The 13,637-nt window shown below is 45.5% G+C and overlaps 1 long non-coding RNA gene across 1 annotated transcript in view; it reads right to left on the reverse strand.

Annotated features, from left to right (window-relative positions):
- Positions 1-287: 287 nt before the first annotated feature.
- Positions 288-13,637, reverse strand: part of LOC144167514 (uncharacterized) — a 72,290-nt gene continuing 58,940 nt past the window's right edge. Inside the window, exons 6-7 of the long non-coding RNA XR_013322018.1 lie at positions 4,406-4,513; positions 288-405 (exon numbers count right to left, since the gene is read on the reverse strand). This is a non-coding gene — a long non-coding RNA (uncharacterized LOC144167514). The remainder of the gene's footprint in view (positions 406-4,405; positions 4,514-13,637) is intronic.

Genomic DNA, 13,637 nt, shown 5'->3' on the forward strand with positions numbered 1-13,637 from the left:
GGAATCATAAAGGGAGCTACAATCCCCGAGGGCTGGTGATTGGGCAGGATCACCCTTGTACCTAAGCAGGGTGGTAATGCTGCACACCTGGGCGACCACCGTCCACTCACCGTGACGAGCATTGTGTACCGTGTTTGCGAGCATTCTTAAGAACTCGCTCAGTGGGTGGGCCGAGGCACACAACCTCCTAACAGAACAGCAGAATGAATTTTGACGAGGTCGCAGACTGGATGACAACCTGTTTGTGCTTACGCAATGTGCACAGATAATCAGAAAGGAAGGACCTACCTGTTGTGCTGCTTCCTGGACATAGAGAGGGCGTATAACTCTGTATCTCATGCCCTTCTCTTCAAGCCATTGGTTCTGCTGGGTCTCCCTGGGGCCCTACTGGACACCATACAACACCTGTATGAGAGAAATTCAGTTGTGGTGAACTTTGGTGGCGCGCAATCTGCATCGATCCAATTTGCCAAGGGACTCCAGGGCAGGGGTGTACACTTTCACGGCTGCCGTACATTATATACTATGTATATGCAGCAGGCATTGAGCAGGAGCTGCTCAAATCAGGCCTTGGCTTTGGTTTGAGATTTAGCACCAGGTAGGGTTTCCCCCTTTCCCCTCCAAAAAAACCAGCCCTTATTACAGATGACGTTTGCGACCTAATGCAAAGGAAGAACAATTCACGTGTGCCTCGGCTGACCAGCTCTTTCCTGCGAGTTCAGCGATGTGGACAACGAAATCCTTTCTCAAGTAATAGAAGGAACCATGTCATCGATCCTAAGAAGGAATGCTCTGCGGGACCCAGACATCCCGCTGGAGCGGCCACTGCTCAAAGGTCGCAGCCTTGACAGCACCAAAAAGACAAGCAGCTGACATGGAGAAAATACTGCTACAGTGAACAAGGTGACCCCACAGAAGAAGCAGAGAAGAAGCAGTTACAGTGAATAAGGTGACCCAAGAGAAGAAGCAGTAGTCGTAACAAGAGGTTTCGTGTTGCTTTCTAGACATATGGCAGCACTGGTGTCTTTGGTGCACTGCGCAAGTGATTTACTAGGTAGCATGGCAGTGTGGCTTGTAGATTCATGCATCTATGCATCTATAGGACATATTTTGTTTTTTTCCGCGATACAAAATCTTCCTCCAGCTGACGGAATGAGCCTTTGGAGCCCAAGAATGCAATTCCCATGAAATAGGCCACATCAAATAGCGTTTGCTGTGCAATGGAAGCTCCAAATCCATTTCCTGTGTTGCATTATGGGACTGTGATGCTAGATAGCATGCCTAGCAAAGCAGAGTGTACTTTGGTGTGTGTCAGTTTAGCAGCCCTGCTGTGTTCATTTTCCAGGCTATAGCCTGGAAGACGTGAAATTCAACCACAGTGTAGATCGCTTATAACGTATGTCGTGGAAGCTGCGAAAATCCACATTATAAGCAGTACCGCGCTATAAACAAAACATGCGCGAATCCAACACCATTGCAATCTACCTTTCAAACATTCTTTGTTTATCATCACTCAAAGGAAGGCCTCTTCAAAACAGAGGCAGGCGCGGTCTTCATTTCGCCTTTTTTTTTCTCTATCAGCCACTGCTGAAGGGTCTTACAAGCTGCGAGCGTGGCTTTTACTTCATTGGGTTTGTGTTTTGAAGGAGCATGGCTGGGTAACCCTGGCATTCTGAGACCTTCCTCCACTCGAGACTCCAGTGGAGGAGATCCTTGAAATTGATTTTCCCATGAATAAGCATTGCAGAGTCCTCCGCTCAGCCGAGTGTAGGGAGCAAATGGAGTGAAGGAGGGACTCAGATTACGGCCATGGGACAACAATGTAAGAACGCAAGCAGGATTTCTTTTTTTTAGTCCCATCTTGCGTTTACGATGCCGAAGGTGGTTGAACTAGCAGCGCCAGCGGTTCGCCACCTCCAAATGTTCTAAAAGTGAAAGGGCAGCTGCTTATTTGCACAACGTTTTAATAGAAACACCTTACCGTGCAAGCAAGGGCAGTTATCATGTGAGTGCAAACGGAACATGCGGACGAAAGGGTGTCTACCTTTTTTCTTTCCTATTTCGAAATTAAAAAGAGGAGAGCACGGAGGGAGCGCGCGTTGCGTTGGATGGCTGATTCCGTCTTTTCTCTCTCTCTCTCTCTCTTCTCTTACGACCTTGAAACAATGCCCCAGCTGTGCCGGGCGATCAGCGGACCCGCCAAAAAACCGCACTATAAACGGTATTGTGCTTCGGACAACCACGTTTTAAGTGGTATGCATATGCATTGAGCTCTATGGGAGGCAAACCAGTGGTCACAAAAACCTGCGATATATACGGTCCTGCACTATAAGTGGTTACGTTATAAATGGTCAACACGGTATTCCCCTGTGAATAAGGTCTTGCTGTACAAAAACAAAAACAAAAACAAAAAAACGGTGGTCAAAGTTCAGCCGCCTTCCAATGCAGATGCTCATTGCCCGGGCATTAGCACTACTGATTCTTATATCTACTCTTTAGTTGAAGGATGAGCACATTGCATGCAGAGAAGTAAACAAGCGTTAAAAAAAAAAAAAGCCTGGCCATAGGGACCAGGCGGATTGTATGGCCTCAACAATGCTTGAGAAACAGCACCGCCCATTGGGAAACGCTCATCAGCAGATTGCAGAGGTGCCGGACCAGTGCAGACAGTGGCGGTCGGTGACGTGTACTTGAGCATGGCTTCATCCATTGTTCTGCAGTTCAGCTTGCAAAGCCTAACTAATCCCAAACAGTTCTGTAGATTGAGGAATTGTGGAAAGCAGGACAACTTTTACGAGGCATGCCACATATACAATGTGCACGAGCACCGAGGACAGGCTGCACACATAATAAGTACATACCAAGGATGATGCTCAATGTGCAACCCCAGATGATGCTCAATGTGCAAAGCTTTCCTTTGTGTAACCATTGTAACCACAGATGTTTTTCACACCATATTACTGCTTGCATGCAGTTGGGAGCATCGAGGAATACCACTGTTGCTAAATGCACTTGCAAAGCTAGCATGGGCAGCCGATTCAAGTGTGCTTTGGCACAGGGATTTGCCATTGATGAAGAAACAACGTCAAACACCAGTAAAAGTATGCATCTTTTAAGAATATTCACCCCTAAATGAAACACTGTGCTCAAGAAACAACACTACGCAACCTCAACACTTACGGCAGAAACACGGTTAATTTCATGACAATACGAAGGTACTCCTAACAGCTGCACAATTGTGCTTCCAACCGTCATGACAGAAACAAATCATTACTTATACGGAAAGGCAATGCCTTACGCCTGAATACAATCAGAAATGCACGGTTCCAAACTTCTCCCATGGTTCTTTGAACAATTATGTCAGGAGGTCCTTCACTAGGTTCCAAAGAGCTGCCCTTAATTTCACATCCAACCAGTGCGATCACGTTTTTGCACGTTTCTACCACCTACGCTTGAATAAATGAAAATAGCGTCACTTATGCTGCAGTGAGACCACTGTTACAAGACATACGTTCAAGCGACGCTCTCGACAATAAAAAAACAAAAAGAAAAACACACACACAGCCACACCCACTGCTCTGTAATTCTGTAATGCCCTTGGCAGTCTATTAGTAACAGCCTTTTTTTACACAGGATGGGAAATGCTGGAAAAGTATGCTGGAGTCTTGGTGGCTTGCGCAAGGCAAATCGAGTCCAGTCCACACTCGCAGGAGAGTGTGCTCTCAATTTTTAGGTATGTGGATGACTTTCTGGTTTTGTGCAGCGCAAACATTACCCTCCCACAGAATGGATACCTCAAAGCCGTACTCAAGGTTTTCAAGGATTGCTACCAGGGTCTGTCCTTCACCAACGAGCTGCCTGAACACGTGTCCATCAGGTTCCTCGACATCGCAATCAATTTTCGAGAGGACCCCGCTTGCTGGAGGTATGAGCCCCGTTCCCTGTTCTTCCAATCTTCCAAGGCATTCCTCCCGTCACCCCGAGGTCACTCCGAGAACGTCAAGAGAGCATGGCAACATATCAGCAGTACAGAAATCATGCCCACGTCAGGTTACCGCAAGCTAGAAAAGCAGGTGGACCACCTAAGGAATGCTGGGTACCTGAAGAGCCTGCGAAGGCCTGCGTGCAAAACACTTCTGCAGGGAGTCAAAGGAAACGGGCAAAGAAGGCCCCGCGAACTTGTAGAAGGGAACAGGAAATTTCTGGCAGTGTTGCTGTACGTACATGGGTTTCCAATCATTTGAAAAAAGTGGGGGCCAAGCATGACATGACGGTTGTGTTTTCAGAGCCCAACAGGCCTATGCCATGTGCCGACGAGCAAACAATTGTGCTCAACTTCCCGTTTGCGTCAAAAAACACCACACAAGGTACACTAATTGTTGCAAGAATGCCGTTTATCAAATACCTTTGACACGTGGGAGCGTTTACATCAGCCAAACTGGCCGACGCTTAAACGGCAGGGCTTGTGAGCATGCGGCGTTCCTCCAAGCCACCACTCCCTCTGGCCACCTGCCTGCACACAGTCTTCATTGCACGTGCGAAGCTAGCATGCTAGACATCAAGACAAGAAGAAAAACAAACTCAGGCGAGAGATTGCCAAAGCCTTCACGATCGACGATGCTGGGGAGAAATGCATCAGCGTTCTGTCTATGGCTTTATCAGACTGTGAAAAACAATTTCTGCACAGCACAATATTATAGTCCTTATCCTTGTGCCACTCGGAGATTGCTTATGTATAGTATATCTGTGTTCTCTTTGCGTAAAAACTCAGTTGTTAGTCAGCGGCGTGCCCTGTTTTTTCTTGTCTTCTGTTTTGTGCCAAAGTTCAAGCTGCTTTCCGCCAGAAATGTACCAACTAGCATAGGTTAGAGCCATTCTGCTGGAGTAGCAGCTTAAAACATTGGATTCCTGCGATTTTCATTAAAATGACTACAATGCGTAGTTCTTAAATACCGTATTTACTCGCGTAATGAACCCACTTTTTTTTCACAAAGTTCGGCATGAATTTGGGGGGAGGGTTCATGAGCGGGAAAAAATTTCAACAGATATTTTAAAAGTTGAAATTCCACACAATAAAGTTGCTAAAAGAAGCGCGTCAGAGCCTCACCATTTTCGTAAAAACACCTGGGAATTTCTTTTTTATTCCCAACATGCTAGTGGCCCCCTACTCGCCACGGAGCTGTCCTCCTCACAGAAGTAGCTTGCGGCTTCACATTCGTAGTCGGCCCACAGCGCACCGTCTTCCGTGCCGTCAAGGCACTCCAAAACTTCTTTTCTCACACCGGGAAACTTCCCTTTTTTGGGCCCAGGAAACACATGGCGATCCTTGTTCACCGACCAAAAACCTTGTTTTTGCCCGTAGCGTACACGCAGTGGGTCAAGTGCCGTTCAGCCGCGCGGTTCCCATGCACATCAACGCATGCTCCACCACCTTCAGTTTAAAACCATCTGTGCAGCTCATGTACTGGACAATCGTACGGTGCACACCAGGAGCACAAAAAAAGTTCGGAACACAGCTGAACAACAACACCACGGAGCGTCATGGCTACAGTGTCTAGAATAGGGGAATTGTGATTACCGCCAAGCAGCTCGTATGGGAAGCGCTGACGCCGCTTGGCGATGTTGAAGCTAGGTGCCGCGAACTCCCGTTTACACGTAAGAGGAGCCTTATTTACACGTCAAGCCGCCGTGAGAAATGCGTTCTAGTACTGTTGGCTGCGCGCGCGGTGCGGACTTTTCGCGCTGCTTTTTGTGAAAATGCTGCCTTGAACATGCAAGATGAGCCGACGACAGAGTCATTGTTTTGTACCTGGCTGCAAGACCGGATACACATCATGTAAGGGGAAGTTTTCGTTGTTTGGCGTGCCAAAAGAAGAGGCGGTATTTCAACAATGGCAGCGGAATATTCCAAGAGCTGACAAGCCGCTTCGCACAACGCAGCCGTCTGCGAGCTCCACTTCGACAAACAGTTTGTGTCGCGCCACTTCGAACATGTTGTTGACGGCAAAAGCGTGCTTATTGAGAGAGTGAGGCCGTTCCTTTTGGCTGGTGCCGTTCCGACCATCTTTCCGAATGCGCCTTCCTACCTGCCAAAGCCAGTGCCCAGGAAAAGAAACCCCAAGGAGAGGTTGTGCCCACCGCCTGCGCTTCATGATAAGCGACAACGGATGGACGAGGTACTGCAGCCACTGCCAGGTGAGGAGCCGGATGAGCCCGCTACAACCACTACGGAACCTAGACTTCCCTTCAACCACGCGGATGTTGCCTTCCTGTCAGACAGCTGGGGAAAGCACGTGTTCAGTGGTGTACCATTGAAGGTTGCGTACACTGTATGCCTACCCGGACCTGATAGAGAAGTCTCCTGTGCGCCGCAAAGCTTGTGTTGTTTATGGTGACAGACAACACAGTGACGCATGAAGTGTTTGTCCGGGGTGTGAAGGTTGTGCTAGACGAACCTGGCAATCCGTCTTCCATTCTCCAGGCCGTGGATAGTATAGTATGCATGTGTGTTCAGGCGCAGGATTTCTTGAAGAGTTCCTGTTCGCGCGTTCCCACTCTAATCTGACCGTGTGGAATGGGAGCCTTTACAACAAGAAGTGCACGGGAACCTCAAGTGAGCGGTGTGTAGCTTGCAAGTATCTTCAGAAGATCCTTATCAACCAAAGATGCCGAAGAAAGAAGACAAAGTCAGAAACACATCTTGCCAGAAAGATCAAATTGAAAACCCAAGCTGTGCGTCGCCTGAAAACCAAAGTGAAATCGTTAGACGAGCAAGTTCTAAACTGAAAGTGGAAAACGAGAAGATCGAGGAAGCGGCACTCCTAAGAAAGATCGACAACCTTCCTCCTAAACAGAAAGCTGCCATCCTTCAGTGTTTTGAAGCTGCGAACCGGAAATCACCTAAGGGGATGCGCCACAGCTCTGAGTGGGTTTTAGAATGCGTCATTATGCATATGAAGAGCCCAAGACTGTATGAACATGCACACAGAGAAAAAATTCTCATGCTCCCCAGCCGCACCTGCCTCAGGAATTACATGAAGAAGTATGAGAGCAGCTTCGGCTTTAACGCCACTGTTCTCTCAGGAATTGCAAAAAAAAAAAAAAAAAAAAGATGGATGAGTTTCAGTGTCATGGAGGTCTCATACTAGACGAAATGAAACTTTCTGAAAACTTTGGAGTGGTCCAAGGTACTGGGAATATTGATGGCTTCGTGGACCTCGGTGCGTTCACTCCTGACCACGACAAGACCGTACCTTGTGACCATGGCATGGTTGTGATGCTTCAGCCCTTGTCTGGGTCCTGGCACCAAATATTGGGTGTTTTTGCATCTAGAGGAAACGTGAAGGCCCATTTGCTTTCCAAGATCATTTTGGAAGTGGTTGTTTTGGCAGAAAGAGCAGGGCTGAAGGTTGATTATGTCACTTGCGATGGGGCGTCCTGGAACCGTTCAATGTGGCATCAGTTTGGTGTGCATGGTACAGCTGCAGCTGTCACGCCATCAGTACAGCACCCTACTGAAGATGGCAGACGCCTTTTCTTTTTCTCAGATTCCCCGCATTTAGTTAAATGCGTGAGAAATAGATTCATCAAGTCGGGGTACAAAACCCCAGAGGGTCACGTTGACGTGCAGCCAGTCAAAATTGCCCATCAATCGGACAAGTGTGGAACAACGCTTAAAGCGATGCCCAAGATCAACAGCTTTGAAAAGATGAAGGTGAATTATGCTCTTCATCTCTTTAGCTCCGAAGTGCTGTGCGGGCTTTTTTTGTACAAAGAGGAAATTGCGAATACCTGCGCATACAGAGAGCCGACAGAACGGTTCATTGCCTTTATGCAAAAACTCATTTCCGTCATGACCTCGAGAGTTCCTGCAGCAGCACTGAGAAGGAACTCTGAAGGAGAAACAGTGCTGCGAAATGCTCTCGAATACCTCAATAGGTGAGAAGCCACCACAGGGCCCAAAAAGGAAGGCTTTTTGTCGAAAAGCACAGCCGAAGGACTTAGAGTCACACTCAAAGGCACTCAGCAGCTTTTGGAATACTTGACTGAATCTGTGGGATACAAGTATTTACTAACCTCACGTCTCAGTCAAGACCCCATTAAAAATTGGGATAATACGGCAGTTTTCCGGTTGTAATGACCATCCAACCTCGTCACAGTTCTTAACAGCTGTGAACTGCTTAAAGGAGCCATGAAGACAACTACAAGTTGGGTTTATTAGAAAGACTGTTTAGTCCCGATAACAATGATACCAATATCATCGCAATCTTCGAACAAATAACGGAGATATTAAAGAAAACGTTTGAAGCAGTCGCGACCCCCTAGCCAATTTCCCGCAACTTTTCTATGACGTCACGGAATCTTGTTTGTGCGATTGGCGGCCGCCTAGGAGACCTGTCGCGACGACACATGACTGGTCGTCTGTAATGGGGCCTCTAGTTCCATTTGACCGCATCACTTGAATGCTAACGTGCGGTTAACGCACTGAAAATTATGTTTTATTGTTGGCCCGTATGACGTCATTCTTGCTCATAACACGTCACTGTGGCGCAAAATTTGAAAATTTTTAAATACTTCTTGCTTTTTTTTCGTTAAAAAAACATCTTTTGTGGCTCTAATGGAGCTGAGTGAGATACTGAATCCTCGTTCTTTCAAATTAAACGAAGTTGTATTTTCTCTTCATGGCTCCTTTAAGGGCACAGGGTAAGCCCTATACTTCCCATGCATTTTTGGCCATTTTGAGGTACATTTTTCTCGGCATCTACTAAAGGTATCTAAATAACGTATATATCATTTTCTTTCAAATTTTGTGCTTTTAACTGAGCTAGAATTAGGAACATCCTTTAAAAATTCGGTTTTTTATAATTTTTTGTCCGTTAGTACCTAAATTTTGGCATTATTCCAGTACCAAAAGCTGTTGTGTGCATATTTTCAGTTCTAGTACAGCAGGTGTGACAAGTTATGTAGATGACAGGGGAAAAAAGTCAGCTCGTTGTCCTGGAACATATAGAAAATAATGGTACCTATGTAATAAAAAACATTGTTTTGAGGTAATTGAGCTTAAAGTAAAAAAAGAGGTGAAAAACAATACTTCTTTGCCAAAAACACCACTGGAACCATTTATTTAAAAAGCACCAGCTTCGTAATCACCGTCGAAGTCATTTTTTTGCTTTTCAACCGGTCGTCTGTCCTTCCTTGACTATTTTTGTGGACAATCGTACAGATCTGTTCACAAAGTACGTATTTCGCTTGTGGTCGACATCTTTAAGCCACTTGATGATGGTGTTGCACCCAGGTTTTGGTCTGAATGATTTTAAAATGCTGGCTCACGAGTTGCTATCATCATTTAGCGAAAGAATAGCATCAAATGTTGCAATCATGAGAGTGTGAAGCCCAAAAAAGATCTTTTTTTGTGCGCGGCTTCAAAGAGCAAATCTGGAAAAAACGTGCAACAGGGTCTTTGGATTGCCCTCGCTGAAAAATCATCTATGCAATGGTTGCTAAGAAATTTCTTAATACAGCTGGTTCCAGAAAAGTGTTTTGATCAGGAACTGTAGGTTTTTTGATGACAAAAATGACAATAAACAGTCAGAACATTCTTACAGGAAAACTGTTTTTTAGCGAGAAATAAGACTTTTAAAGGCAAGTGTGAATATGGAAAATGTTCACTAAGAACTGAACTTCCCTAATTGCGAAGAAAAACAAAAAGTCATTTTTTTTTTTAAATTTCGCCTTACCCTGTGCCCTTGAGCTTTCACAATCTAGTTAAAGCACTAGACACAGGGAACTGTGTGGGAGGGGCTCTCCTTCCTTAGTCGGAGTGAATGAGGCTACCAATCAGTAGACATTCTAATCGACAATGGAAAACTGGATGAGGCTTCAAGTGTCCTCAACAAGTCCGAAACTTGGTGACCATGCCTACCCACAAAAGACCAGCCATGCTAGGTTGACATATTACCTGGCCAGATATGTGGCTCGAAAGAAGGTGATGGCTACTCAGTGTCAGGAGTGTTCCAGCCAGTTTTTAACATCAGCTGAAGACGCAGATGAAGGTATGTCTTCCTTTACAGCCTTTTGAGATCAAGGGGGCCCTCTGTATCCTTCAATTGAGCTCTTTGCATTTGTGGAAGCTTTGGAAGATGTGTTCACGATGTGGTTCAGTTGGAACAAACTTCAGCGAGACAGTATGACAGAAATTCTCCACATCATGCAGAACGTACCCCGTGTTGGGTGTCAGGTACACCAGGAAGAACTGACAAACAACATAACGAAGTTCTTTCTTCTTACTAGGCTTCATTTTTTTACAAAGTCCCTCAATAAAGAACAACCTTCAGTAAGCGAAAGAAGGAAGCACCTGAAGCTAAGAAGAACAACATGAAAAGCAGCAACGTATGTTACATGTATCACATGTTAACGCTTGTTTCATGCAAAAACCAACCATGTGCAATATGTTGGTTGTTGTTTAAAGAATCTAATGCTGGCTGCAATTTTGTAATATGTTCAATGCTTTTTTGTGGAATAAAAGTGTTCTTACGGCATAGACTTTTAACCATAGAAGTAAAAGTCCAATAAACAACTAAAACAAATATACAACTGTCATCACACCGTATTGCAATAACGCGATCGTCTGGTCCGAAGCGAACCTGCTGGCTATTCCTCATCGTGCGACGCGTGCTTGGCGAAGGGCATCCCCTTTGAAAGAGTAACCTCATGTCCATTTCAGCTAAACGCCAGAAATTTCATGGTGCCCACGAATGCAGTTGGGGCTCCTAAAATTATCACAGCGTCAGCAGGCTAAAGAATCATGCAAAATATGCGCGACATCCGGAAGCAATCAGGAACAATAAAATTCACGGGGAGCAAGATCGCCTTACGAAATTATCTGTTCATGTAGGCATGACCGGTACGCTGGACGACTAAGGCTGCTGTATACATATGCAAGTCGCACAAAAAACGCAGCGGATTTTACAGGCATGTCACCAAACTTCAGCGATTTACTGCGCGGAGACCAGACGACTTTGCAGGGAGCGGACGTGTAAACGGTGGTCAGCGCCACCTCGATCTTTTTCGCCGGGGCATCGCAGAGTGGCTTCAGAGCCGGCGGCACGATAATCACCCTTCCCCTATTCTAGACACTGCAGTCATTCTAGACACTGAGTACGTTTAGTGCTTTGTTCGCACGCCGCCAAAACCAGCCGGAACAACAAAGAGCAGGGAAGGAGCGTGGAGTGCGTTTTGCGCTTTGTTTGCATGCCGCAATGTTTTTATGGCGCAAGGTTTGTTTTGTGTTCAGCAGGTGGCGCACTGCAAGCCCGCAATTTTTAAATTGTGAGTCCCAGCATTCCCGCTCACGTCTCCGGCTAGTGTTGAGATTTCTTTTTGTTGGAATGTGTTTTTAGCATTTCTGCGTGTACTGTGGCGTGATATCAAGTTACTGCGATTGTCTACGGCATCAGAAACCATGCTGAGATAAAAACATATCCCCGCTGAATTTTTTATTCAAAGTGACAAAAAAGTAGATTCTCAAGAAGAAAAGTGGGGGGAGGGTTCATTATGCGAGGAAATACGGTATGTTTGGCGCAAAAACCAAAGACGATACACAAAGATGGAGAGAGACGTTGGCCACTGTACCAACAAGAAAGATGTTGGCCAGACCGGCCTATGTATCAACGACTGAGCAAAGGAACATGAATTGTTGATAAAAAGGAAAGGGGCATTTGCCCGCACATTGTGGTGCTTGGAAGTGTGAGCCACTTCTGAGGGAGATTAAGACTCTGGCAGGGTTCGTACAGGCTTCAAAAGCAAAAATTCAAGGGTTTTCAAGGACTTTCAAGGACCAGAAAACACATTTTCAAGGTCCCCATCTAATGTTTTATCTGGGATTATTTATAACTTTTTCAACACAATGCAAAAGTTTTTTATTGCACAATACCTAAGCACACTAGTTAAAATTTTAGATAGGCGCTAACGGGTTCGTGAATGCCCCTCAGCTTTATTTTTTATTTCATGGTTGGTATTTAGAGATTTTTCTTTTTTCTTGGTGCTTTGCTCAGGCTGTTTGATTTCAGGTCCGTTAATGTTGCCTGCATCGCCTGCTTTGTCAGCAAGAGTATCAGCAGAAATTAAATCAGCAAGTGTTGCTGCAAGGCAGGACGAACTATGTCCATTTGTATTGTCCATCGAACTATGTCCACCATTTGCACGTAAGAGCAAACACAGATGGAGCGTATGAGGCACAGCACACATGCAATGAGCGAGCGTCCACAGACTAGATGGAAGATGCAAGATAGAGAACAGAAGCCGGCTTTCACGGGATTGTATCCCGACATTGATTAGATTGAGAAGTGTCTGCGCCCAATGTGGTTTCGTAATATGAAAATTCGCCAAACTTGTAATTTCACGTAATACACTGAAACCTGACTGTTAGAATGTTTCTTTACATTTGTTAACAACTAAAATCCACGACAAACACTTTAAATTCTTGTAAAAAGACAGGGCCATTGGTTCTCCAGAAAAATATAAGGGTTTTCAAGGACCGTTTAAAAATTCCAGGACTTTCCAGGCCCTGAAATTGACACTTCTAAATTTAGGGGTTTTCAAGGTTTTCAAGGACCGTTTAAAAATTCCAGGACTTTCCAGGCCCTGAACCCTGTCTGGGTAGGAGCAGAGATGCGACAGCACGGGGACTGTTAGAAGCATTTTATATCAAGCAAAAAGGCAATAACTGCACCAGTAAATACGTCAATGTCCCTGTTTAACTTCGAGAAATCTTTTTTCGAGCGTTTCATTTGAATAACACATATGCACACTTGTGACTCCCCAACTGTGACGCATGCTGCGCATGCCCCAGTTGTTGTATATTTACTGGCTCCGCCGGTAATTAAATTTCAGTTTAAAGTTAGCGCTGGTCCTGTTTCCTTTCTTGTGTATCATCTTTGGTTTTTGCACTAAGCATATTTAAGAATATGGACCAAATAGCTCCACAACAGGTTCTGTTAAAGGCATAATTTCCAGGCTCTTGTGTCCTCACTTCACAAGGGCACAAGGCTTTACAGCTAAATTTCGTAAACTTCCACATTTCCACTACCACACACCTATCAAACACTTGCATATGGGCCCCTCTTCTCAAACCAACTCAACCCAGATATCCCGCCGTTCATGCTGGTGTGGAAACCACCATGATGAAAAGTGGCAGAAATGAATCAGTTCACAACCAGTTTGCATAGCTTTAAGCCAAGAACACAACACGTCTGCCTAGACCTTGTTTCACCAGACACAATAACGCACAATAACACCTAAATATTAAGAGCCATGACACAAAACTTGACAAAAACCACCGACAGGCTGTACACCCCAATGTGCAGGCCCATGCCCTTATTAACAAGGAGAGCACCGAGCTGTGGCTAAACCCGTGCAACTGCCAGGTACCCATCCTCAACTTCCAGCTGTTAACAATAACTAGTGTGAGCAAGATGAGAATAAACCCAATTTCTACAACCACCTAACAAGGCGAAGGAGTCACAGCAGGGTTAATGCCTGTCGCTAGGCAAAGACCTGTAACAACCTCAAGAGTGCTAGTCTTTCATTCAGGCGAGTCAAAGCTGCTGGTGTTCAAGGTGCGTGGTGGGATGCACCCA

This window comes from Haemaphysalis longicornis, unplaced genomic scaffold (genome assembly GCF_048455015.1).
Source record: "Haemaphysalis longicornis isolate Haplotype H1 unplaced genomic scaffold, Haemaphysalis longicornis Haplotype H1 scaffold_1, whole genome shotgun sequence".
NCBI classification, from domain to species: domain Eukaryota; kingdom Metazoa; phylum Arthropoda; class Arachnida; order Ixodida; family Ixodidae; genus Haemaphysalis; species Haemaphysalis longicornis.